Source organism: Ranitomeya variabilis, chromosome 4 (genome assembly GCF_051348905.1).
Source record: "Ranitomeya variabilis isolate aRanVar5 chromosome 4, aRanVar5.hap1, whole genome shotgun sequence".
In the NCBI taxonomy this organism is placed as follows: Eukaryota; Metazoa; Chordata; class Amphibia; order Anura; family Dendrobatidae; genus Ranitomeya; species Ranitomeya variabilis.
Window position 1 is genome coordinate 565,329,400 of NC_135235.1, and position 25,043 is coordinate 565,354,442.

The following is a 25,043-nucleotide window of genomic DNA, read 5'->3' on the forward strand; positions in this document are numbered from 1 at the left end:
CATGTTTGACCACATGCTTTTGGGAGACTTTAAGTAAGTTTTGGCAAAACATACATAGTCATGCTTGGATGTTTTTCTTTGTAAAAAAAAAAAAAAAAAGGCTTCCATATTGTCACCCTACTCCACAGGCCAGATGTCAGGGTGGTGGACAATTGCTGTTTCGTTCCTACCCCTGAAGACACCAACCACGTTATGTGTTGCAATGTGAGTAATGTCTTACTTCCTTTGGATATATTGTGTCATGTGAATTATAATGTATTGTGATATAAAGTGTGATAAGCATTGTCAGTATAGTGTATAGTAATGTAAGACATAGTGTAAGGTATGATATTATGAGTTGATGTAGATAGTTGACTATAGGGTAATGTTTGGGACTAGCCCATAGTGGGAAGAGATAGTCTTAGGGAAAGTATCTGCTTACTGTTAGGAAGTGAGAAGTGAGCAGTGCTGCATCGGAGGGTGACCCTGTGTGAAAGGAGACTGAAGAAAGAAGGATGGCAAGATCTTGTGGAAAAGTGACAAAGAGACAGAGTGGCCTTCCAGAGTTGGGTCCTAGGAGAGGACACCTAGAAGGAGACATTGAGCTTGCAACGCAGAAGGTAATGGGCTTTAATGAGACTGAGAAACTGAGACTAGTGAATGGTCCCGAGCGGGACATCTAGCGTGCCGGTAGTAGAAGAAATAGGATGCGGAACACATGAGCAAGTAAAGGAAAAGGACATTACGTGCCCTCCAGAAAAGACTTATGAATATTTTATGTATTGGTTTCTTCCATGTGTCTGAATGGTTGAGAGCGACCATTGTTAAAGAGGGCAGGGTTGTAAGGGTGGTGGACAATTACTGTCACATTCCTACCACTGAAGACACTAATCGCATTATGTGTTGTTTTGTGAATAATGTCTTGTGTCTTTTGTATATATTGTGTTGTGTGAATTGCAATGAGTTCATATATAAAGTGTGATAAACATTGTTAGTATAGGGTATAGTAATATAAGACAGTGTAAAGTATGGTGTTATGAAACGATGTAGATAGTTTACTATAGGGTAAGATATAGTTAATGTTTGGGATTAGCACATAGATGGGCTAGTGTTAGGGAAAGTGACTGCTTACTGTTGGGAAGTGAGATAGTGTTTGGAGTAAGAAGTGAGCTGTGCTGCATGGGAGAGTAACCCTGAGTGAAAGGAGACTGAAAAGAGTGAATAAAAAGTGACAAAGACAAAGTGGTCTTCCCAAGTTGAGTCCTAGGAGAGGACCCCTAGCCATGAGACCTTTGAAGCAAAGAAAGTAACGGGCCTTAACAAGTCTGAGAGACTGGGACTATTGAAGAGTCCAGAACGAGAGATCCAGGCCATTAGTAGTGGAAGAAATAGGACACGGAACCACTGAGCAAGTAAAAGACTTGTTAATCAGGACTGTAGAGTTAAAGCTAGATTGTGGCAAAGTAGGGAGAAACCGTGTGCCTAGGAAGTAATGGAATATACTACAGAGGAAGAATACTCTGTAGTATACGCGCGCCATGTTACACAGACATATGAATAATATGGGAGATCGTTGTCACATGTAGTACACAGCCATTATTCTTCAAAAGTTTCTGCAGCTCATTCAGTGTTGCTATAGACCTCATTGCAGCCTCCCGAAACAAATGTATTCTTGTATTTCATCAATTTTTGAGGAACATCCAGTTCTAGGTAATGTCATTGTTGTGCCAGATTTAAGACATTTATTAATGATTATCTTCACAGTGCTCCATGGTTTATCTAATGCTTTGGAAAAAAAATTACCTCTCTCCTGACTGTTTACTTTCAGCAGTGAGATCCCATGGCTTTTGCTGTACAAATCATCTAAAAAATGGCTTGTAGAATAAACTAAAGTTTATATGGGGTTATTCAGAATCAGTGTAAATGATGACATCTGTGTATTAACTACTATTTAACGTGAGCTTTAACGTGAGCTTAAATGTGTTTGACTAATTTTGAACCACATTGTTTTAGTTTTGTTGTCTTTATATTCTCACTCAAAAAGATATCAGCTTGTTTCACAATGTATTTGAACAGGTTATTGGTGCAGAAAGTGCAGAAAGTTCATAAATGATTCTTCTTGGTAGGATATTTTTACATGACAAAAACTTGGCATTTGAACAGGAATGTAAACATTTTAAATTCTCTGTATACCTAATATTAACATACCAAAAGATTATGGTGTGTATATGACAGAGACAGCAATACAGATGCTAAGGTTATCCACCATTGGGAACAATTTTGGTTTGCAATTGTTTTAGGAGAACTTAAACCAACATACCTAGATTTGCCTCTTGCTACTCCTCCTTCTTTCCATAGATCTACAGTGGGGAAAATTAGTATTTGATACACGGCAGATTTTGCAATTTTTTCCTTTTGCAAAGAATTGTGAGATCTGTAATTTTTATAGTAGGTACACTTCAACTGTGAGAAACAGAATCTTAAAAAAAAATCCAGAAAATCACATTGTGTTATTTTTAAATAATTTACCCCTTTAGGCTACTTTCACACTAGCGTCGGGCTCGGCCCGTCGCAGTGCGTCGGGCCGAGGTCACCGACGCTAGCGTTGTCTCCGCCGCACAGCGGGGGCAGCGGATGCATTTTTCCAGCGCATCCGCTGCCCCATTGTGAGGTGCGGGGAAGTGCAGGGAGGTGGGGGCGGAGTTCCGGCCGCGCATGCGCGGTCGGAAAAAGCGGACCGTCGGGAGCAAAAAACGTTACATGTAACGTTTTTTGCTCCCGGCGGACCGCCACAACACGGTGCAACCGTCTCACGACGGTTGCGACGTGTGGCAATCCGTCGCAATGCGTCGCTAATGTTAGTCAATGGAGAAAAAACGCATCCTGCAAGCACTTTTGCAGGGTGCGTTTTTTCTGCAAAACGACGCATTGTGACGGATTGCAGTTAACGCTAATGTGAAAGTAGCCTTACCTAACAAGCCTGCTTTCACCTTCATGACCAGGCCAAATGTTACATTTCTGACCAGTATCAATTTATGAAGTAATAACTGGAACACTTCAACAGAATCCACTGTTTCTGAGATTGTTTTGTCATGATGTATTGTACTTCATGATAGTTGTAAAATTTGTTCTATATGACGAGTTTATTTGTGAAAAAATCAGAAATTTGGTGAAAAATTTTGAAATTTTTAACATTTTAATTTTTATGATCTTAAACCAGAGAGTTATGTCACACAAAATAGATAATAAGTAACATTTCCCACATGTCTACTTGACATCAGCACAATTTTTGAAACATAATGTGTTTTTGTTAGGAAGTTAGAAGGGTTAAAAGTTGACCAGCAATTTCTTAGTTTCCCAGTAAAATTTACAAAACCATTTGATTGAGGCCACCACATCACATTTGAAGTGACTTTGAGGGGCCTATATGACAGAAAAGCAACACCATTATAATAACTGCACCCCTCAAGGTGCTCAAAACCACATTAAAGAAGTTCATTAACCCTTCAGGTGCTTCACAGGAATAAATGTGGAAGGAAGAAATTAACATTTAAGTTTTTTTCTGGTCCATTTTCTCCTAACACACCGATAACCCATACGTGGGGGAAAACTACAGTATGGGCGCACGGCAGGGCTTGGGAGGGAAGGAGAACTGTTTTACTTTCTGAACACAAAATTGTCTTGAATCATTCGCAGATGCCATGTCATGTTTGGAGAGCCCTTGATGGAAACCCTCCCACAAGTGACACCATTTTAGAAACTAGACCCCATAACAAATGTATCTAGATGTGTGGTGAGCACCTTGAACTTCTGGGGACTTCACATTTGTAGAGCCGTAAAAATGAAAAAATCACATTTTTCCACAAAAATGTTTTTTTAGTCCCCCATTTTTTATTTTCGCAAGGGAAACAAGAGAAATTGCACCACACAATTTATTGTGCAATTTCTCCTGAGTACGCCGATACCCCATATGTGGGGGAAAACTACGGTTTAGATGCATTGCATGATTGGAAAGGAAGGAGCGCCATTTGACTTTTGGTGCTCGAAATTCGTTGGACTCATTAGCAGACGCCATATCATGTTTGAAAAGCCCCTGATGTACCTAATCAGTGGAAATCCTCCACAAATGACCCCATGTTGGAAACTAGACCTTCAAGGAATGCATCTAGATGTGTAGTGAGCACCTTGAACCCCCAACTTAACAAAGTTTATAACGTTGATCTGTGAAAATAAAAAAATCAAATTTTTTCCACAAAAAATGTTCTTTTAGTACCAAATATTTATTTTCACAAGGGTAACAGGAAAAAATGGAACACAAAATTTGATGTGCAATTTCTCCTGAGTATGCAGATACCCCATATGTGGGGGAAAACTACTGATTGAGCTCACAGTAGGGCTCAGAAAAGGAGTGATGTTTTGCAATGAAGACTTTGATGGGATGGTCTGAAGGTGTCTTATTGAGTTTGGAGAGCCCCTGATGTGCCTAAACAGTGGAAACCCCCCACAAGTGCCCCCATTTTGGAAACTAGACCATTGAACCCCAGGTGCTTTACAGAATTTTACAATGTTGATTTGTGAAAATGAAATTATTTTTCCAGCAAAAATGTTGTTTTAGCCCCAAATTTTCTAATTTTCACAAGGATATCAGGTGAAAATGGAGAACCCCTGAGGTGCTAGAACAACAGAACCCCCCATAAGTGCCCCATTTTACTACACCTCTCAATTCATTTAGTGGTGCAGTGATCATATTGAAACAACAGGTGTGGAGGGAATAAAAAAGAATTACATTTTTACCACCAACATTTGGCCCATAATTTCTGCTGAATGTAGAAATAATCCAAATGTGGCTGTACGGTATACTCGGGAGGGACTGGAGTGCAGATTTTCCTGGATTTGTTTGCAGACTCTATATACAGAGCCACTAAGTGCTGGAAGAGCAGAATCCCCCTTAAGTGACCAAGTGACCCCATTTTGGAAAGTATACACTTTTAGGAATTTATCTACAGGTGAGGTAACGATTTTGACTCCATGGATGTTTTCCAGAAACAAACAGCAGTGGATGTTGCTGAGTGAAAATTGCAAAGTGCCATTATAGTGCCCAGTACGTTGTAGTCTCCAGTGCATTGTAGTGCCCAATACATTGTAGTGCCCATCTCGTGCATCTGTAGACACGCACCTATAAATTAGGCAGGCTCTCATCGCTACAGAAACACGTGGATTCTAAATGTGGTTTAGACACAGTGGGGCTCAGAAGGGAGTGGGGCATTTGGATTTGGGAGCATAGAATTTGCTTAATTTCTTTTGGAGGGTGATAAGCCATTTCACTTTTCCACAGCCTTTGTACTACCAGTAATGTGGAAGCCCCCTATATTTCCAATAACAGATGACAGACCTGAGTTGAGACTTGCTATTTTGTTGATTGACTTGAAGCTTTTATTGGGAACGTTTTACATAACATTTTGGGTCACATTTATCCTGTGATATACGCTGATCACTTTCTTTGGGGATTCCATCTAAATCTCCAAGTGACGTGATTTGGATAAAACCCCTGAGGGATTCATTCACTATAATGAGGCAGAAGAGTTAAGGTACCTTCACACTTAGCGACGCTGCAGCGATACAGACAACGATGCCGATCGCTGCAGCGTCGCTGTTTGGTCGCTGGAGAGCTGTCACACAGACCGCTCTCCAGCTACCAACGATGCCGAGGTCCCCGGGTAACCAGGGTAAACATCGGGTTGCTAAGCGCAGGGCCGCGCTTAGTAACCCGATGTTTACCCTGGTTACCAGTGTAAAATGTAAAATAACAAACAGTACATACTCACCTTCGCGTCCCCCGGCGTCTGCTTCCTTGCACTGACTGAGTGCTGGCCCTAACAGCAGAGCGGTGACGTCACCGCTGTGCTGTGCTTTCACTTCACGGCCGGCGCTCAGCCTGTTTTTTTTTACATTTTACACTGGTAACCAGGGTAAACATCGGGTTACTAAGCGCGGCACTGCGCTTAGTAACCCGATATTTAAACTGGTTACCATTGTAAAACATCGCTGGTATCGTTGCTTTTGCTGTCAAACACAACGATACACGGCGATCTGACGACCAAATAAAGTTCTGAACTTTAATCAAAGACCAGCGATATCACAGCAGGATCCTGATCGCTGCTGCCTGTCACACTCAACGATATCGCTAGCCAGGACGCTGCAACGTCACGGATCGCTTGCGATATTGTTTAGTGTGAAGGTACCTTTACTCTGCACTCGGTCTAGCCTCCGTTCAGTGGTGTCCTTCTTTTCAGAAGTGCACAAAACTGTTGCCAACCAGATCACAGGTCAGACAGCGTCCAAAGTGACTCCATCTGCCTCATTATAGGGAATCTTCTGCCAGGGTTTTGTCTGAAAAATGTATTTCAGAGATTTACATTGAAACATCGGCGAATGCCCTCAGTGCAGTGTGCAGGATAAATGTGCCTTACTAAGATCTTTGGGAGACAGAATTAACAAATCAACAACAGGTGATGAATTGGTTTTATATATATTACATCCACAGGGCGTGGTGATGTACAGTGGACTCAGTAGACCACTGATGGTGCAGTGGTAGCTGTATACCCGGTACCCAAGAGACAGGAGAGTGAGCTTCTAAAACCAAGGATATTTATTAAAGAAAGCTTAACAAAAGAGAAAAGGTGCCTCAGGGGAGAACCCTCTGGATCATAACACTGTACCATGTAGTGGAGCACCAGGCAAGGTATACCCCTATACAGGGATCCCCCCCATCACAACAACAGGAGGCCTCAATGCCGCAAATCCTGGACAAAAGGGATGACCTGTACAGACCATATAGAAGAGACTGTGGAATACTGGCTCTGTCAGTGGAGAGAATCCTGGAAGCTCCGTGTAATCCCGGAAAGGCTGATCCTGCCAGTAGTGGTATCTGGATGGTTAGTTGAGGAGAGGCTTGGTTAGCCTGGAGTGGAAACCAGAATGTCCAGAAGGATCCAGGATAGGGAACTGCCAGCAGAGGATTCTGAGGAGACAAAAGTATTAGTATAATGCAAAGCAACAGTCTTCAAATCACAGAGCACAGCAGAGGAGAGTGTGGCCTGAGCAAGATGCAAAGATCCTACAGAATGAACATGTTCCAGGCACCTCCCTCAAGGGGAGGATGCCTTTTATGCACATCACAGCACAGACAGCCCTAATAGAGAACAGGTGCCCTGCTGCTTTAAGTATGTGCAGGAAGCAGGGCACGCCTCCCAAGAGCATTTCCAGAAGACCTGCCAAGGAGATGCAGGTTCCTAGCAGAGAACGGAGCTGCTGATTGTTTGGAGCCACGGACAGGGTAAGTGAGGTGCATAGCGCCGCGTGAAGAGCACCGGCTTCGCTGTCCATGAGAGACCAGACCCGCGGCGGAGGGCATGACAATTTATTTTTCACGCTGTTCATCATAGATGTAAGTGATTAGACAACTCCTACATGTATTAAAAGCAAGACCACATTAAATGCAAGCTGTACCTGAAGCATTTCTGAATCACTCCCATGGCGCCAGAGGGGAATAGATCAATTGTTTGCTAAATGTCTCATTTTGAAATACAGTTAGAAATCAATATGTGCATTTGCACTTTATGTATTGCGTTCTGACCATAAGCAGCGCTGGCTTCTCCCCTCTTTTGCTTTGATATTGGTATGTGGCTGACCACCACTGTTGCTCTGGGTTATGTACGCCATTCTTTCTGTGTTCACTGTGATTGATAGGCTGCTGTACACACATACAGCAGCCCTGCCCTAGGCGCTGTTTAGTTGTGCACCTGTGTCTCAACCTGTCTCACCCTTTATCTGTGGTTCTGGCTGGGCAGTGTGGAGGTTGCTGTGTCGTGGCGGGGTGGGTCAAAGAATTGATCAATTGTTTGCTAAATGTCTCATTTTGAAATACAGTGACGTGTGCCTCAGCCTGTCTCATCCTTTATCTGTGGTACTGGTTAGGCAGTGTGGAGGTTAGACCTGAAATGTCTGTCTGGACCTGGTCGGCCTTTATCTGCGCTTGCCCCTCTGGCGCCATGGGAGTGATTCAGGAATGCTTCAGGTACAGCTTGCATTTAATGTGATCTTGATTTTAATACATTTAGGAGGCCTTTATGGCACAGCGAATGTAAAAAACGTAGAGTAGGACTGCCCCATTATGAGAATGTCGTGACGTGGTGGGGTGTCTCAAAGAATTGATTGTTTGGTAAATGTCTCATTTTGAAATACAGTTAGAAATTAATATGTGCATGTGTACTTCATGTATTGCGTTCTGACCATAAGCAGCGCTGGCTTCTCCCCTCTTTTGATTTAAACTTGTTACTTGTATAAAAGACACCTGTCCACACACTCAAACACACTCCAACCTCTCCACCATGGCCAAAACAAAATGCTGTCAAAGGACAGCGGGAACAAAATTGTAGCCCTGCACAAGTCTGGGATGTGCTGCAGGACAATAGGCAAGCAGCTTGGTGAGAAGGCAACAACTGTTGTCACAATTATTAGAAAATGGAAGAAACGCAAGATGACTGTCAATCTTCCTTGGTATGTGGCTCCATGCAAGATCTCACCTCATGTAGTAATGATGATTCTATAAACGGTCAGGAATCAGCCCAGAACTACACTGTAGGACCTAGTCAATGACCTGAAGAGAGCTGAGACCACAGTTTCAAACATTAGTAATTGATTAAAATCCTGCAAGGCACACAAGGTAGATGTAGGGGCTCAAGCCAGCACATGTTCAATATCAATTGAAGTTCACCAATTACCATCTGGATGATCCAGAGGAGGCATGGGAGAAGGTCATGTGGTCAGATGAGACCAAAATAAAACTTTTTAGTATCAACTCCACTCCCCGTTTTTGGAGGAAGAAGAAGGATGAGTACAACTCCAAGAACACAGTCCCAACTGTGAAGCATGATGGGGAAACATCATACTTTAGGGGTGCTTTTCTGCAAAGGGGACAGGATAACTGCACCGTATTGAAGGGAGGTTGGATGGGGTCATGTATCGCAAGATTTTCACCTACAACCTCCTCACCTAAGTAAGATCATTGATAATTGGTCATGGCTGGGTCTTCCAGCATGACCGTGATCCTTAAAACACAGCCAATACAACTAAGGACTGGAGTAGCTCTGTAAGAAGCATTTCATAGTCCTGGAGTGACCTAGCCAGTCTTTATACATCAACCCAATAGAAAATCTTTGGAGACAGCAGAAACTCGATGTTCCCCAGTGACAGCCCCGAAACCTGAAAGATCTGGAGAAGATCTGTAGTATTATTATTATTATTATTTATTTATATAGCACCATTAATTCCATGGTGCTGTACATGAGAAGGGGTTACTGTTGTGAATTCCGTTCTCGAACTCCCTCCGGTGGTCATGAATGGTACTTCGGCGAGTTCTGTCCGTGGACTCCCTCTGGTGGCTGTGAGTGGAGCTGCTGGTTCTGAGACTCCTTCCTCAGCTGCCCTCGTTTATGGCTAGTCTGGCTTCTCTATTTAACTCCACTCAGATTGTTACTTCATGCCAGCTGTCAATGTCTTAGCACTGGTTCAGATCTCTCCTGGATCTTTCTGAGGACCTGTCTACTCCAGCAGAAGCTAAGTCCCTGCTAGTTAATTTGTTGCTCATTGTTTTCTTGTCCAGCTTGCTATCATGATTTTGCCTTGCTAGCTGGAAGCTCTGGGATGCAGAGTGGCACCTCCGCACCGTGAGTCAGTGCGGGGGTCTTTTTGCACACTCTGCGTGGTATTTTGTAGTTTTTTGTGCTGACCGCAAAGATACCTTTACTATCCTCAGTCTGTTTAGTGAAGTCTGGCCTCCTTTGCTAAAACCTGTTTCATTCCTGTGTTTGTGACTTCCATCTTAACTCACAGTCAATATTTGTGGGGGGCTGCCTTTTCCTTTGGGGAATTTCTCTGAGGCAAGGTAAGGCTTTATTTCCTATCTTTAGGGGTAGTTAGCTCTTAGGCTGTGAAGAGGCGTTTAGGCAGAGTTAGGTACGCTCCACGGCTATTTCTAGTGTGTGTGATAGGATTAGGGTTTGCGGTCAGCAGAGCTCCCACTTCCCAGAGCTTGTCCTGTCTTATAGTTTAACTATCAGGTCATTCCGGGTGCTCCTAACCACCAGGTCCATAACAGGTTACATCAAAATGCAAATATCACTTACAGTAAACAAAACTAACAATGACAGACTGATACAGAGGGGAGAGGACCCTGCCCTTGCGGGCTTACATTCTACAGGATTATGGGGAAGGAGACAATAGGTCGAGGGTGGCAGTAGCTCCAATGTTGTTGAGGTGGCCGTGTGGTCATTACAGGCTGTAAGCTTCTTTGAAGAGGTGGGTTTTCAGGTTTCTTTTGAAGGTTCCAAATGTGGTGGATAACCAGACATGTTGGGGCACAGAATTCCAGAGGATGCAGGATATTCGGGAGAAGTCTTGGAGGCGATTGGGTGAGGAGCGAATAAGCGTGGAGGAGGAAAGAGGTCTTGGGAGAACTGGAGATTACGTCAGGGAAGATATTGAGAGATTAGTTTAGAAATATACGGAGGAGAAAGGTTACGGATGGCTTTGTAGGTCAGTGTTAGTAGTTTAAACTGGATACGCTGGGAAATTGGGAGCCAGTGAATGGATTTGCCAAGAGGGGAAGCAGGAGTGTAGCGAGGAGAGAGATTAATTAGTCGGGCAGCAGAGTTAAGGATGGACTGGAGGGGTGTGAGAGTGTTAGAAGGTAGGCCACAAAGGAGGATGTTGTAGTAGTCGAGGTGGGAGATGATTAGGGCATGCACAAGCATTTTGGTAGAGTGAGGGTTGAGGAAAGGACGGATTCTGAAAATATTTTTGAGCTGGAGGTGACAGGAGGTGGCGAGAACTTGGATGTGCGGTTTGAAGGACAGGGCAGAGTCCAGGGTTACTCCAAGGCAGCGGATTATTGGGACAGGGGAAAGTGTGATTTCATTTATTTTGATAGATAGATCAGGTAGGGAAGCTATGCGAGATGGAGGAAAGATAATTAGTACAGATTTGTCCACATTAAGCTTGAGGAAGCGAGAGGAGAAGGAGGAGGATATGGCTGATAGACACTCCGGGATTCTGGAGAGCAGAGAGGTGACATCTGGGCCAGAGAGGTAGATCTGAGTGTAATCAGCATATAGATGATACTGGAAGCCATAGGACCTTATGAGTTGTCCCAGGCCGAGTGTATAGATTGAGAAGAGTAAGGGCCCAAGGACAGAGCCTTGAGGGACATCAACAGAGAGGGAGCGAGATGAAGAGGTGGTATGGGAGTAGGAAACGCTAAATGTACGGTTGGTAAGGTATGAGGAGATCCAAGATAGGGCAAGGTCTTTGACTACAAAGGAAGAGAGGATCTGTAGTAGGAGGCAGTGGTCAACTGTGTCGAAGGCAGTAGAGATGAGCCACCTCCCTAGTTACATAGTTACATAGTTATTAAGGTTGAAGGAAGACTTTAAGTCCATCTAGTTCAACCCATAGCCTAGCATGCCCTAACATGTTCGGGTTCGGTTCGTCGAACAGGGACCTGTTAGTCGAACGTTCGACGAACACCGTCGAACCCCATTGAAACCAATGGCAGACAAACACAAACACATACAAACACATGGAAAACACATAGAAAACACCTTAAAAGGTGTCCAAAAGCTGACAAACTGCTCAGAAGACACAACAAACACATGGAAAAGTCACAACTACATATAGTCATGCGAAAAGAAAAGAGGTGGAGGAGTAAAAGGAGGAGGAGACACAGATATAGGCATGTCATGCCCTTCTAAAATCAAGAAAGGCTGGAGTAAAAGTCTAAACTCACTCTACCAACACCCAGACGTCTTGACAAAAAAAATAAAAAAATACAAATCTTTAGGTAGAATGGCGGCGGGTCCATTCAGAACACTTTCCTTAGAAGACGTAGTGGTACCCCCGTTGGGAGTTGTGCCAAAAAATGAACCTAATACATTCAGACTAATCCACCATTTGTCATATCCAAGGGGCAGGTCAGTAAACGACAACATCGACGCGGAACCAAGTACAGTGCTATGTACTGTACCTCCTTTGACGAGGCAATTAGGCGGGTCAAGAAGTTGGTAAGGGGCACCCTAATGGCCAAACCAGACATTGAGGGGGCGTTCCAGTTACTACCTGTGCCTCCGAATAGTGTCCTCTGTTGTGAAATGGGATTTTGGGCTCCCCCGGTGGCCACTGGTGGAATTGAACTGGTGTGCATCATCCCCTCTGTTCACCTGTTTCCATCAGGATGTGGGAGTCGCTATTTAACCTTGCTCCTCTGTCACTTCCATGCCGGTCAACATTGTAATCAGAAGCCTTTCTGTGCATGTTCCTGCTGCTAGACAACTCCCAGCTAAGTTGGACTTTAGTCCTCGTTTGTTTTTGCATTTTGTTCCAGTTCACAGCTGTAGTTTCGTTTCTGTGTCTGGAAAGCTCTTGTGATCTGAAATTGCCACTCTGATGTTATGAGTTAATACTAGAGTCTTAAAGTAATTTCAGGATGGCGTTTTAATAGGGTTTTCAGCTGACCATGAAAGTGCCCTTTCTGTCTTCCTGCTATCTAGTAAGCGGACCTCAATTTTGCTAAACCTATTTTCATACTACGTTTGTCATTTCATCTAAAATCACCGCCAATATATGTGGGGGCCTCTGTCTGCCTATCGGGGAAATTTCTCTAGAGGTGAGCCAGGACTATATTTTCCTCTGCCAGGATTAGTTAGTCCTCCGGCCGGCGCTGGGCGTCTAGGGATAAAAAACGTAGGCAACGCTACCCGGCTACTGTTAGTTGTGCGGCAGGTTTAGTTCATGGTCAGTTTAGTTTCCATCCTTCCAAGAGCTAGTACTTATGTTTGCTGGGCTATGTTCTCTTGCCATTGAGAACCATAACAGTTTGACCGGCCTCAAAGGGTTAAATTAATTGACAGAGAAAGGAGAGAAAAGAGAAGTCTGCTGAAGATTTTTTTTTTTTTTTCCCTTCCCTTCAGTTCTGAGTGTGCTTGTAATTGAATCTCTTGCAAGTCTGCCTATATTGCAGCCTTTCTCTCTCTCTCTCTCCTTCTAATCCTGGAATGGCTCTGTGTTCACCTGTTTAAAATGGATATTCAGAGTTTAGCTGCAGATTTGAATAATCTCACCACGAAAGTTCAAAATTTACAAGATTTTGTTGTTCATGTTCCTATATCTGAACCTAGAATTCCTTTGCCTGAATTTTTCTCGGGGAATAGATCTTGCTTTCAAAATTTCAAAAATAATTGCAAGTTGTTTTTGTCCCTGAAATCTCGCTCTGCTGGAGATCCTGCTCAGCAGGTCAGGATTGTGATTTCCTTGCTCCGGGGCGACCCTCAGGATTGGGCTTTTGCATTGGCTCCAGGGGATCCTGTGTTGCTCAATGTGGATGCGTTTTTTCTGGCCTTGGGGTTGCTTTATGAGGAACCTCAGTTAGAGCTTCAGGCGGAAAAGGCCTTGATGTCCCTATCTCAGGGGCAAGACGAAGCTGAAATATACTGCCAGAAATTCCGTAAATGGGCTGTGCTTACTCAGTGGAATGAGTGCGCCCTGGCGGCGAATTTCAGAGAGGGTCTCTCTGATGCCATTAAGGATGTTATGGTGGGGTTCCCTGTGCCTGCGGGTCTGAATGAGTCCATGACAATGGCTATCCAGATCGATAGGCGTCTGCGGGAGCGCAAACCTGTGCACCATTTGGCGGTGTCTACTGAGAAGACGCCAGAGAATATGCAATGTGATAGAATTCTGTCCAGAAGTGAACGGCAGAATTTAAGACGAAAAAATGGGTTGTGCTTCTATTGCGGTGATTCAACTCATGTTATATCAGCATGCTCTAAGCGTACTAAGAAGCTTGATAAGTCTGTTTCAATTGGCACTTTACAGTCTAAGTTTATTCTATCTGTGACCCTGATTTGTTCTTTATCATCTATTACCGCGGATGCCTATGTCGACTCTGGCGCCGCTTTGAGTCTTATGGATTGGTCCTTTGCCAAACGCTGTGGGTATGATTTGGAGCCTCTTGAAACTCCTATACCCCTGAAGGGGATTGACTCCACCCCATTGGCTAGTAATAAACCACAATACTGGACACAAGTAACTATGCGGATTAATCCGGATCATCAGGAGATTATTCGCTTTCTTGTGCTGTATAACCTACATGATGTGTTGGTGCTTGGATTGCCATGGCTGCAATCTCATAACCCAGTCCTTGACTGGAAAGCTATGTCTGTGTTAAGCTGGGGATGTAAGGGGACGCATGGGGACGTACCTGTGGTTTCCATTTCATCATCTATTCCCTCTGAGATTCCTGAATTCTTGACTGAATATCGTGACGTTTTTGAAGAACCTAAGCTTGGTTCATTACCTCCGCACCGGGAGTGCGATTGTGCCATAGATTTGATTCCGGGTAGTAAATACCCTAAGGGTCGTTTATTTAATCTGTCTGTGCCTGAACATGCTGCTATGCGAGAATATATAAAGGAGTCCTTGGAAAAGGGACATATTCGTCCTTCGTCATCTCCCTTAGGAGCCGGTTTTTTCTTTGTGGCTAAGAAAGATGGCTCTTTGAGGCCGTGTATTGATTATCGGCTTTTGAATAAAATCACGGTTAAATATCAATATCCGTTGCCACTGCTGACTGATTTGTTTGCTCGCATAAAGGGGGCCAAGTGGTTCTCTAAGATAGATCTCCGTGGGGCGTATAATTTGGTGCGAATTAAGCAGGGGGATGAGTGGAAGACCGCATTTAATACGCCCGAGGGCCACTTTGAGTATTTGGTGATGCCTTTTGGTCTTTCAAATGCCCCTTCAGTCTTTCAGTCCTTTATGCATGACATTTTCCGTGATTATTTGGATAAATTTATGATTGTGTATCTGGATGATATTTTGATTTTTTCGGATGACTGGGACTCTCATGTCCAGCAGGTCAGGAGGGTTTTTCAGGTTTTGCGGTCTAATTCCTTGTGTGTGAAGGGTTCTAAGTGCGTTTTTGGGGTTCAAAAGATTTCCTTTTTGGGATATATTTTTTCCCCCTCTTCCATCGAGATGGATCCTGTCAAGGTTCAGGCTATTTGTGATTGGACGCAACCTTCTTCTCTTAAGAGTCTTCAGAAATTTTTGGGCTTTGCTAACTTTTATCGTCGATTTATTGCTGGTTTTTCTGATGTTGTTAAACCATTGACTGATTTGACTAAGAAGGGTGCTGATGTTGCTGATTGGTCCCCTGCTGCTGTGGAGGCCTTTCGGGAGCTTAAGCGCCGCTTTTCTTCCGCCCCTGTGTTGCGTCAGCCTGATGTTGCTCTTCCTTTTCAGGTTGAGGTCGACGCTTCTGAAATCGGAGCTGGGGCGGTTTTGTCGCAGAGAAGTTCCGATTGTTCCGTGATGAGACCTTGTGCCTTTTTCTCGCGTAAATTTTCGCCCGCCGAGCGGAATTATGATGTTGGGAATCGGGAGCTTTTGGCCATGAAGTGGGCTTTTGAGGAGTGGCGTCATTGGCTTGAGGGGGCTAGACATCAGGTGGTGGTATTGACTGACCACAAAAATCTAATTTATCTTGAGTCCGCCAGACGCCTGAATCCTAGACAGGCGCGCTGGTCGTTGTTTTTCTCTCGGTTTAATTGTGTGGTGTCCTACCTGCCGGGTTCTAAGAATGTTAAGGCGGATGCCCTTTCTAGGAGTTTTGAGCCTGACTCCCCTGGTAACTCTGAACCTACAGGTATCCTTAAGGATGGAGTGATATTGTCTGCCGTTTCTCCAGACCTGCGGCGGGCCTTGCAGGAGTTTCAGGCGGATAGACCTGATCGTTGCCCACCTGGTAGACTGTTTGTTCCTGATGATTGGACCAGTAAAGTCATTTCTGAGGTTCATTCTTCTGCGTTGACAGGTCATCCTGGAATCTTTGGTACCAGGGATTTGGTGGCAAGGTCCTTCTGGTGGCCTTCCCTGTCTCGAGATGTGCGAGGCTTTGTGCAGTCTTGTGACGTTTGTGCTCGGGCCAAGCCTTGTTGTTCTCGGGCTAGTGGATTGTTGTTGCCCTTGCCTATCCCGAAGAGGCCCTGGACGCACATCTCGATGGATTTTATTTCGGATCTTCCTGTTTCTCAGAAGATGTCTGTCATCTGGGTGGTGTGTGACCGTTTCTCTAAGATGGTCCATTTGGTTCCCCTGCCTAAGTTGCCTTCTTCTTCCGAGTTGGTTCCTCTGTTTTTTCAAAATGTGGTCCGTTTGCATGGTATTCCGGAGAATATCGTTTCTGACAGAGGAACCCAATTCGTGTCTAGATTTTGGCGAGCATTCTGTGCTAGGATGGGCATAGATTTGTCTTTCTCGTCTGCTTTCCATCCTCAGACTAATGGCCAGACCGAGCGGACGAATCAGACCTTGGAGACATATTTGAGGTGTTTTGTGTCTGCAGATCAGGATGATTGGGTTGCTTTTTTGCCTTTAGCGGAGTTTGCCCTCAATAATCGGGCCAGCTCTGCCACCTTGGTGTCTCCTTTTTTCTGTAATTCGGGGTTTCATCCTCAATTTTCTTCTGGTCAGGTGGAATCTTCGGATTGTCCTGGAGTGGATGCTGTGGTGGAGAGGTTGCATCAGATTTGGGGGCAGGTAGTGGACAATTTGAAGTTGTCCCAGGAGAAGACTCAGCTTTTTGCCAACCGCCGGCGTCGGGTTGGTCCTCGGCTTTGTGTTGGGGACTTGGTGTGGTTGTCTTCTCGTTTTGTCCCTATGAGGGTTTCTTCTCCTAAGTTTAAGCCTCGGTTCATCGGCCCGTACAAGATATTGGAGATTCTTAACCCTGTGTCCTTCCGTTTGGACCTCCCTGCATCTTTTTCTATTCATAATGTTTTTCATCGGTCATTGTTGCGCAGGTATGAGGTACCGGTTGTGCCTTCCGTTCAGCCTCCTGCTCCGGTGTTGGTTGAGGGCGAGTTGGAGTACGTTGTGGAAAAAATCTTGGACTCCCGGGTTTCCAGACGGAAACTCCAGTATCTGGTCAAATGGAAGGGATACGGTCAGGAGGATAATTCTTGGGTGACTGCCTCTGATGTTCATGCCTCTGATCTGGTCCGTGCCTTTCATAGGGCTCATCCTGATCGCCCTGGTGGTTCTGGTGAGGGTTCGGTGCCCCCTCCTTGAGGGGGGGGTACTGTTGTGAAATTGGATTTTGGGCTCCCCCGGTGGCCACTGGTGGAATTGAACTGGTGTGCATCATCCCCTCTGTTCACCTGTTTCCATCAGGATGTGGGAGTCGCTATTTAACCTTGCTCCTCTGTCACTTCCATGCCGGTCAACATTGTAATCAGAAGCCTTTCTGTGCATGTTCCTGCTGCTAGACAACTCCCAGCTAAGTTGGACTTTAGTCCTCGTTTGTTTTTGCATTTTGTTCCAGTTCACAGCTGTAGTTTCGTTTCTGTGTCTGGAAAGCTCTTGTGATCTGAAATTGCCACTCTGATGTTATGAGTTAATACTAGAGTCTTAAAGTAATTTCAGGATGGCGTTTTAATAGGGTTTTCAGCTGACCATGAAAGTGCCCTTTCTGTCTTCCTGCTATCTAGTAAGCGGACCTCAATTTTGCTAAATCTATTTTCATACTACGTTTGTCATTTCATCTAAAATCACCGCCAATATATGTGGGGGCCTCTGTCTGCCTATCGGGGAAATTTCTCTAGAGGTGAGCCAGGACTATATTTTCCTCTGCCAGGATTAGTTAGTCCTCCGGCCGGCGCTGGGCGTCTAGGGATAAAAAACGTAGGCAACGCTACCCGGCTACTGTTAGTTGTGCGGCAGGTTTAGTTCATGGTCAGTTTAGTTTCCATCCTTCCAAGAGCTAGTACTTATGTTTGCTGGGCTATGTTCTCTTGCCATTGAGAACCATAACAGTCCTCCCATTGGGCTGCTTCTGTGAAGGAGCATACTACATAGATCGCTGTTTGCCCATGGGGTGCTCCATATCCTGCTCACTATTTGAGGCGTTTAGTTGCTTCCTCGAATGTGTCGTCATGGACGTTCGTAAGGCGGCACATATTATCCATTACCTCGATGACTTCTTATGCCTGGGCCCAAAAGATTCACCACAGTGTGAAAACACGCGGTAGTCCACCTGTGAGAAGGAGAGAGCTGGAGGGAGAGTGGACACCCCAGAGCCGAGGTGTTAGATTGAGAAAGAAAGAAGGCGGTGTAGCTTGCTTCATGGGTGGGGTACTCTGCTGAGTAGCAGAAATTGCTACTAGGCCCAAAAGGATTTCCCAGGCTAGATGCCGTTACAAAATAGTAGTTAGGTAAACAGGCGGTATAGCTTGCTTCATGGGTGGGGTACGCTGCTGAGTAGCACTAAATTCTACTAGGCCCAAAAGGATTTCCTGGGCTAGATGCCGTTACAAAATAGTAGTTATGTAAACAGGCGGTGCAGCTTGCTTCATGGGTGGGGTACACTGCTGAGTAGCACTAAATTGTACTAGGCCCAAAAGGATTTCCCGGGCTTGATGCCGTTACAAAATAGTAGTTAGGTAAACAGGCGGTGTAGCTTGCTTCATGGGTGGGGTACGCTGCTGAGTAGCACTAAATTCTACTAGGCCCAAAAGGATTTCCTGGGCTAGATGCCGTTACAAAATAGTACTTAGGTAAACAGGCGGTGTAGCTTGCTTCATGGGTGGGGTACGCTGCTGAGTAGCACAAAATGCTATTAGGTACAAAACGATTTCCTGGGCTAGATGCAGTTAAAAATTAGTAATTAGATCAACAGGCGGTGTAGCTTGCTTCATGGGTGGGGTACACTGCTGAGTATCAAATGTATCTGTAAATGCGGGAAAGAAAAAAAAAATGGAGATCGGCGTTATTTCAGCACAGATCTATCCCCCGCCCCCCCCTCCGCCCAATATACACTGAAACAGTCCATTAACATTGATAAACAGTTTTAATGTGCAAATCAAGCTAGGCTTTTGGTGAATGAACAGTTATCGAACAGAAACTCGAACAGCCGAATTTTAAGAAAATTGTTCGGGTTCGTCGAACGACTCGAACACCGCCCAAAACAGCTCGAATTTGAAATTGGCGAATAGTTCGACTCGAACACCGCTCATCTCTAGAAGGTAGTGGACAGGTCTAGAAGGAGGAGTATAGAGAATTGTCTGTTAGCTTTGGCTGTAAGTAAGTCGTTAGTAGTTTTGATCAGGGCAGTCTCAGTGGAATTGTGGGGACGGATGCCAGATTGTAGGTTGTCGAAGAGAGAGTTAGATGCAAAGTGAGAGGAAAGTTCAGCATGGACGTGCTGCTCAGTGAGTTTGGATGCAAATAGAAGCAAAGATATGGGGTGATAGCTGGACATAGCGCTTGGGTCTAGGGATGGCTTTTTGAGGATAGGTGTGATTGTGGCATGTTTGAAAGCAGTGGGGAAGGTACCCAAAGTTAGTGATATGTTGAAGAGATGGGTTAGGGATGGGATTAGTGTGGTGGTGAGGTTGGGGAGGAGGTGGGATGGGATGGGGTCAAGTGCACAAGTGGTGAGGTGTGATTTTGAGAGAAGATGAGCAAGCTCCCCTTCAGTGATTTTGGAGAGGGAAGTTATGGGGTTTGGGCATTGGTCTGGTATACAAAGGGGTTGTGGTGGTTTGACGACAAAGATTTGCCTTGTTTGGTCGATCTTATTTTTGAAGTGCATGGCAAAGTCCTCGGCCACGATTAGGAAACTTGGAGGGGGCAGTGGTGGGCGGAGTAGGGAGTTAAAAGTGTTTAAAACAACGGTTTGGGGTTGTGGAATAGGGAAGGAGTGGACCAAAATCCCTGCTGCAGTGTGCGCAAACTTGGTCAAGGACTACAGGAAACATCTGACCTCTGTAATTGCAAACAAAGGTTACTATACAAAATGTTAAGTTCTGTTTTTCTATTGCATCAAATACTTATTTCATGCAATAAAATGCAAATTAATTATGCAAAAATCATACAATGTGATTTTCTGATTTGAAAAGATGATAATAATTTTATTTCTATAGCGCCAACATATTCCGCAGCACTTTACATTTTAGAGGGGACTTGTACAGACAATAAAATACATCACAGCATAACAATAATCACAAAATCAACAGATACAAGAGGAATGAGGGACCTGCTCACATGCTTACAATCTATGAGAAAATAGGGGAGACACGAAAAGTGGATGGTAACAATTGCTTTCATTGTTCTTGTAAGAAGAAGGACCGGATCGGGGTCACAGCAGTTCATGCCAGCTGTGATAACAGCTTCAGTGAATAGAGGTGATGTCACTGATGCTGCGCTCCCTCACAGCCTGACCCACACTGAACTCTTGGGTATGGGAAAATCAGCTGGCAGTTTATCACGCTCAAGAGCTCACTGAGTTCAGGCTGTGAGGGAGCGCAGCATCAGTGACACCAGCAACGGCACCGCTAGTCACTGAGTCTGCGCTGGCAGCATTTCATTCATTCATCAGTGGTTTACAGCTGGATAGTCGCATTAAGTATTAGTAATGGATAGGTATCTGATTGACATTTCTCCATTACTAACCGGGATTGATGTCACCTTACAATTTAAAGGTGGCATCAACCCCCAACTATTACCCCATATGCCACCGCTACAGGGCAGTGGGAGGAGAGAGGCTAAGTGCCAGAATTGGCGCATCTTAGAGATGTGCCATTTCTGGGGCGGCTGTGAACTGGTGTTTGCAGCCAGGTGAGGGGCAATATGCATGGTCCCTTCCTAGGCTATGAATATCAGCCCGCAGCTGTCTGCATAACCTTTTCTGGCTATTAATTATAAGGGGACCCCATGTCATGTTTTTTGCCCCCTCCCCTATTTAAATAGCCAGTAAATGCTAAATATACAGCTGTGGGCTAATAGTCATACCTTGGGAAGATCCATGGGTATTAACCTCTTCCTAAGCTATAAACATTGGCCCCCAGTCGCTGGCCTTCCCTGCCTGGCACAGAAAATTGCATGGGAGCCTACACAATTTTTCCCCCCGAAAAGATTCTATTATTAAATACACACGTCCCATAATTTGCACACGCACTACTAATTATATTGGTCACTGACATCTATTTGTCTAACTATTCTGCATGGATTTACTGTATGCAAACCATGTCTTCTATCCTGTGGGCTCCTGCATTGATTTTACAGAAGCCGACAAATTAATTAATGGCTATTCTATCTATATCTCTATGAAATGTAAATACATATACTATTTACATATATGTGTGTCACTGACATATATATATATATATATATATATATATATATATATATATATATATATATATATATATATATATATATATACCCCTATTCTATGTGTATATATGTAATCTATCTTTTCTATTCTAACCTGTCAGTGTGTTTTTACAGTAGCCGCATATGAATTGTCGGCTTTTCAATGGACAACGGTGCAGAAAAATCGCACTGCACTCGCATGGTGCGATTGCTGTGCGATTTTTTTTTTTTTTTTCTTGCACCTATTGACTCCTATTGCGGGATACGATCCGTTTTCTGATTCTGATTCTGATTTTTTCCAGCATGATCGTGATCCGATCCGAGCTGGAAAAAAAAATGCAGTTGAGCACAAAATCATAGATTAACATTGGTCCGAATTCAATCCGATTTTTTTATCGGATTGAATTCGTCCAATTTCATTGCAAGTGGGCATGAGCCCTAGTAGTTGCCATGTTAACAGATTCTCCCACCTGAGCTATGGATGGCCAAATTGGGCAAGTGTTCATAGGTGTGCAGTTGCGCCATGTTCCTTCCATTTTGAATGATGAATTGAACAGTGCTCTGTGTTGCCTTCTGATGTCTCCCTGGGTAAATATACCATGACTTGAATTACCGGTATTTGAATCTGTCTTGATGTGTGTGTATATATATATATATATATATATATATATATATATATATATATATATACTGTATACCTTTGGTGTGTAATACTCCATATGCATTTTACAAGATTAATTTGTCAGTATACACAAAATTATTCTTTGCTGCGCTATAGCCACTTTACTTTTTTCACATGAAAAGGAATGTTCACATATACTAATGGTGTAATATTATTGTGTATTCCCCTGTTTTTTGATATATCATGTGACATATGCCTTTTATATCTCATATACATATGCATCACCAGTCATCTGATTCCAGCATTTGAGACTCATTACACTGTTGTCACTTTATTTGTTGCATACTAATGCCTATATGCACTGATGGTGCAATATTACTCTATATTTTTTTATATCCCATGAAAAAACGTATACACCATCCTATATTTAACCAGTGCTTTTACATATCATTTTGGTATTTTGGTCCTTTCCAGACTCTATGGATGCAAACCTTATATAACAAAAATATATAATAAATATAGACTTCTGACTATTACCTGATTTAAAAAAATATATCATTTTGTTTGTTTGCATACCACACCCTTGGTTTGATTTATGTCTCAGCCATATATCCCGTTTTTAATGTTGTGTATTTTCATATTTATTGATAATAAAAATGATTGCTATATATTTGTGCCTACATACTCTTTGGTTCTGAATAGTTTTTTTGTAAATAATTTCAGGAGAGCCTTAGCACTTTTCAGGTCATTATATGGTTTTCAGTGCTCTGTGATATGTTCAATTCTTGGGTTATGTTTTATAACCTAACCCTGCTTTAGGCTGCTTTCACACTAGCATCGGCACGGGGCCGTCGCTATGCGTCGGCCCGATGTGCCGACGCGCATTGTGAAAATAATGCAGTCTTACGACGCTTCCGCTGCCCCATTGTATGGTCCGGGAAGGAGGGGGTGGAGTTTCGGCCACACATGCGCGGTCGAAAATGGCGGACACGACGCGCAAAAAACATTACATGTAACTTTCTTTGTGCCGACGGTCCGCCAAAACATGACGCAACCGTCGCACGACGTGTGGCCATATGTCGCAATGCGTCGCTAATGTTAGTCTATGGGGAAAAAACGCATCCTGCAGACAACTTTGCAGGATGCGCTTTTTCTCCTAAACGACGCATTGCGACGTATTCAAAACGACGCTAGTGTGAAAGTAGTCTTACTCTTCTCCACAACTTTATCCCTGACCTGTCTGGTGTGTTCCTTAGTTTTCGAGATGCTGTTTGATTCCTAATGTTCTCGAGCAAACCTCTGAGGCCTTCACAGCACATGTGTAGTTATGCTGAGAATAAATAACACACAGGTGGACTCAATTTACTAAATATGTGACTTCTAGAGGCAATTGGTCAGTCAGAATTTTATTTAGGGATATTACACTACAGGGGACTGAATACAAATGCACGTCACAATTTTCAGAATTATATTGTTAAAGCTATTAGAAAACCATGTATCATTTATTTTAGACTTTAGATACTTTTTGTTCTTATATCACATAAAACCCCTATAATATACATTTAAGTTTGTGGGTGTATGGTGTAAAAATGTGGAAAAGGTCACGGGGCATGAACACTTTTTCAAGGCACTATATAAGCATTTTTAGCTAAAAAAACCCCCCAGTTTTTCAATTGGAACCCATTAGAAATTTGCACTTTGCCTTAAGATAATGTCTGTGTTGCACTGTCTTTTGCAGGTTACGTAATGATTTAACTGAGAATCCGTCAGTGAGATTGTCCTAGAGCAGTGTTCCCCAACTCTGGTCCTCAAGAGCCACCATCAGGTCATGTTTTCAGGATTTCCTTAGTATTGCACAGGTGATGGAATTATTGCCTGTGCAGGTGATGCAATTATCACCTGTGCAATACTAAGGAAATACTGAAAACATGACCTGTTGGTGGCCCTTGAGGACCGGACTTGGGGAACACTATCCTAGAGAATTTGCAACTCTTTTGTGTGTCTTTTCCTGATCTCCTCTGAGCTGATTTATGACCAAGGTCCACAACAAATGTGAATTTGCAGAGAAATAAAGAGCATGTAAAAGCCAAACGGTGCAAAACATTTAATGAAAGCTAATAGCAAAAATTATTTTTAGCCCCATATACATGTTTTTGGGTAAAAGAGAGAAATAATGCCCACAAACTGGACAACCCCTTTAAGAGACAGCTCGTAAATATGCTTAAATACCATTAGTCTAATAGGTCTAATATTACATGCTTATGATGTTCCAGGTGATGTATTGTAGGGGGGATTACGTAACTAGAGCTTCTGCATGGTAGCATAAGGGTTAAATCAGTCAGTGGTTTCTGTTTCCAAGTGACAAGGTTGTAAAAACTGAAATTTAATGTCTCAGCTTCCTCTTTTTGTGGCGGGTCCAACACAATGTTACGTTCTTGTTGAGTGATAGCGTCACATATTTTCCTATCAGGGTGCATATCGGACTTCCTAGATTGGTCCGTGCACCTGCAGAGAGGTAAGTTATAGAAAACTCTTAGTTCAGGGCAACCCAAAAAGCGTGTGTTGCAGGTTCTGTAGATACAGCAGGGTGTTTTACCATCTCAGGAAATTCTTACATAGATGGGTGTCACATCCTGTCTGAACATCACCGACAAATCTGCCAGATATGTGCCTCTACAATAAGCATAAAAGCGGAAAACGACACATGGGACCGCTAATCTCTGCAGGGTGGTATGTACATTGCGGGAATTTAGCAATTACCGATGAATGTTTGCTGATGAGTACTATAGAAGATAAGAAGTAATGCTCTCACAAATACATCGAAACTGGGGAGACAAAGTATCTGCCTCTACTATGTGCAGGCCACATGGCTGTTCAGTAGACTTCAGTATGTATACATTTTTCTGCTTTTCAGTAGCTAGCAAGGGTAGTCTCAAAGAGAAGATATGAAGAATTAGGCTGGAGCTACACACCAACTTTGGCTGTGACAAACGTTGCATTGCCAAAGATCGCTATGTTGCAGTATAATGTAGGTGATTTGGGGTCATATTGTGATTGTTAGGGTAACGTTACCTCTGCAAGCAAAATTGGTTCTGACTTTTTGTAACATGTTTGTCGCGGTGCCATAGAGGTCATAATGTGACCAGATTCCACTGTATTGCACTGCGATGTAGCA

General features: G+C 43.6%; 1 protein-coding gene across 3 annotated transcripts in view; it reads left to right on the forward strand.

Moving 5' to 3' along the window:
- ZNF831 (zinc finger protein 831) overlaps positions 1-25,043 on the forward strand; it is a 127,623-nt gene that overhangs the window by 46,324 nt on the left and 56,256 nt on the right. The window contains exon 1 of one of the 3 annotated variants that reach the window (XM_077252823.1): positions 126-204. The exons of the other annotated variants lie outside the window; for them this stretch is intronic. The gene's annotated coding sequence lies outside the window, so the exon portion shown is untranslated. Of the gene's footprint in view, positions 1-125; positions 205-25,043 lie in introns of those variants that run through there. 3 annotated transcript variants of the gene reach the window in all.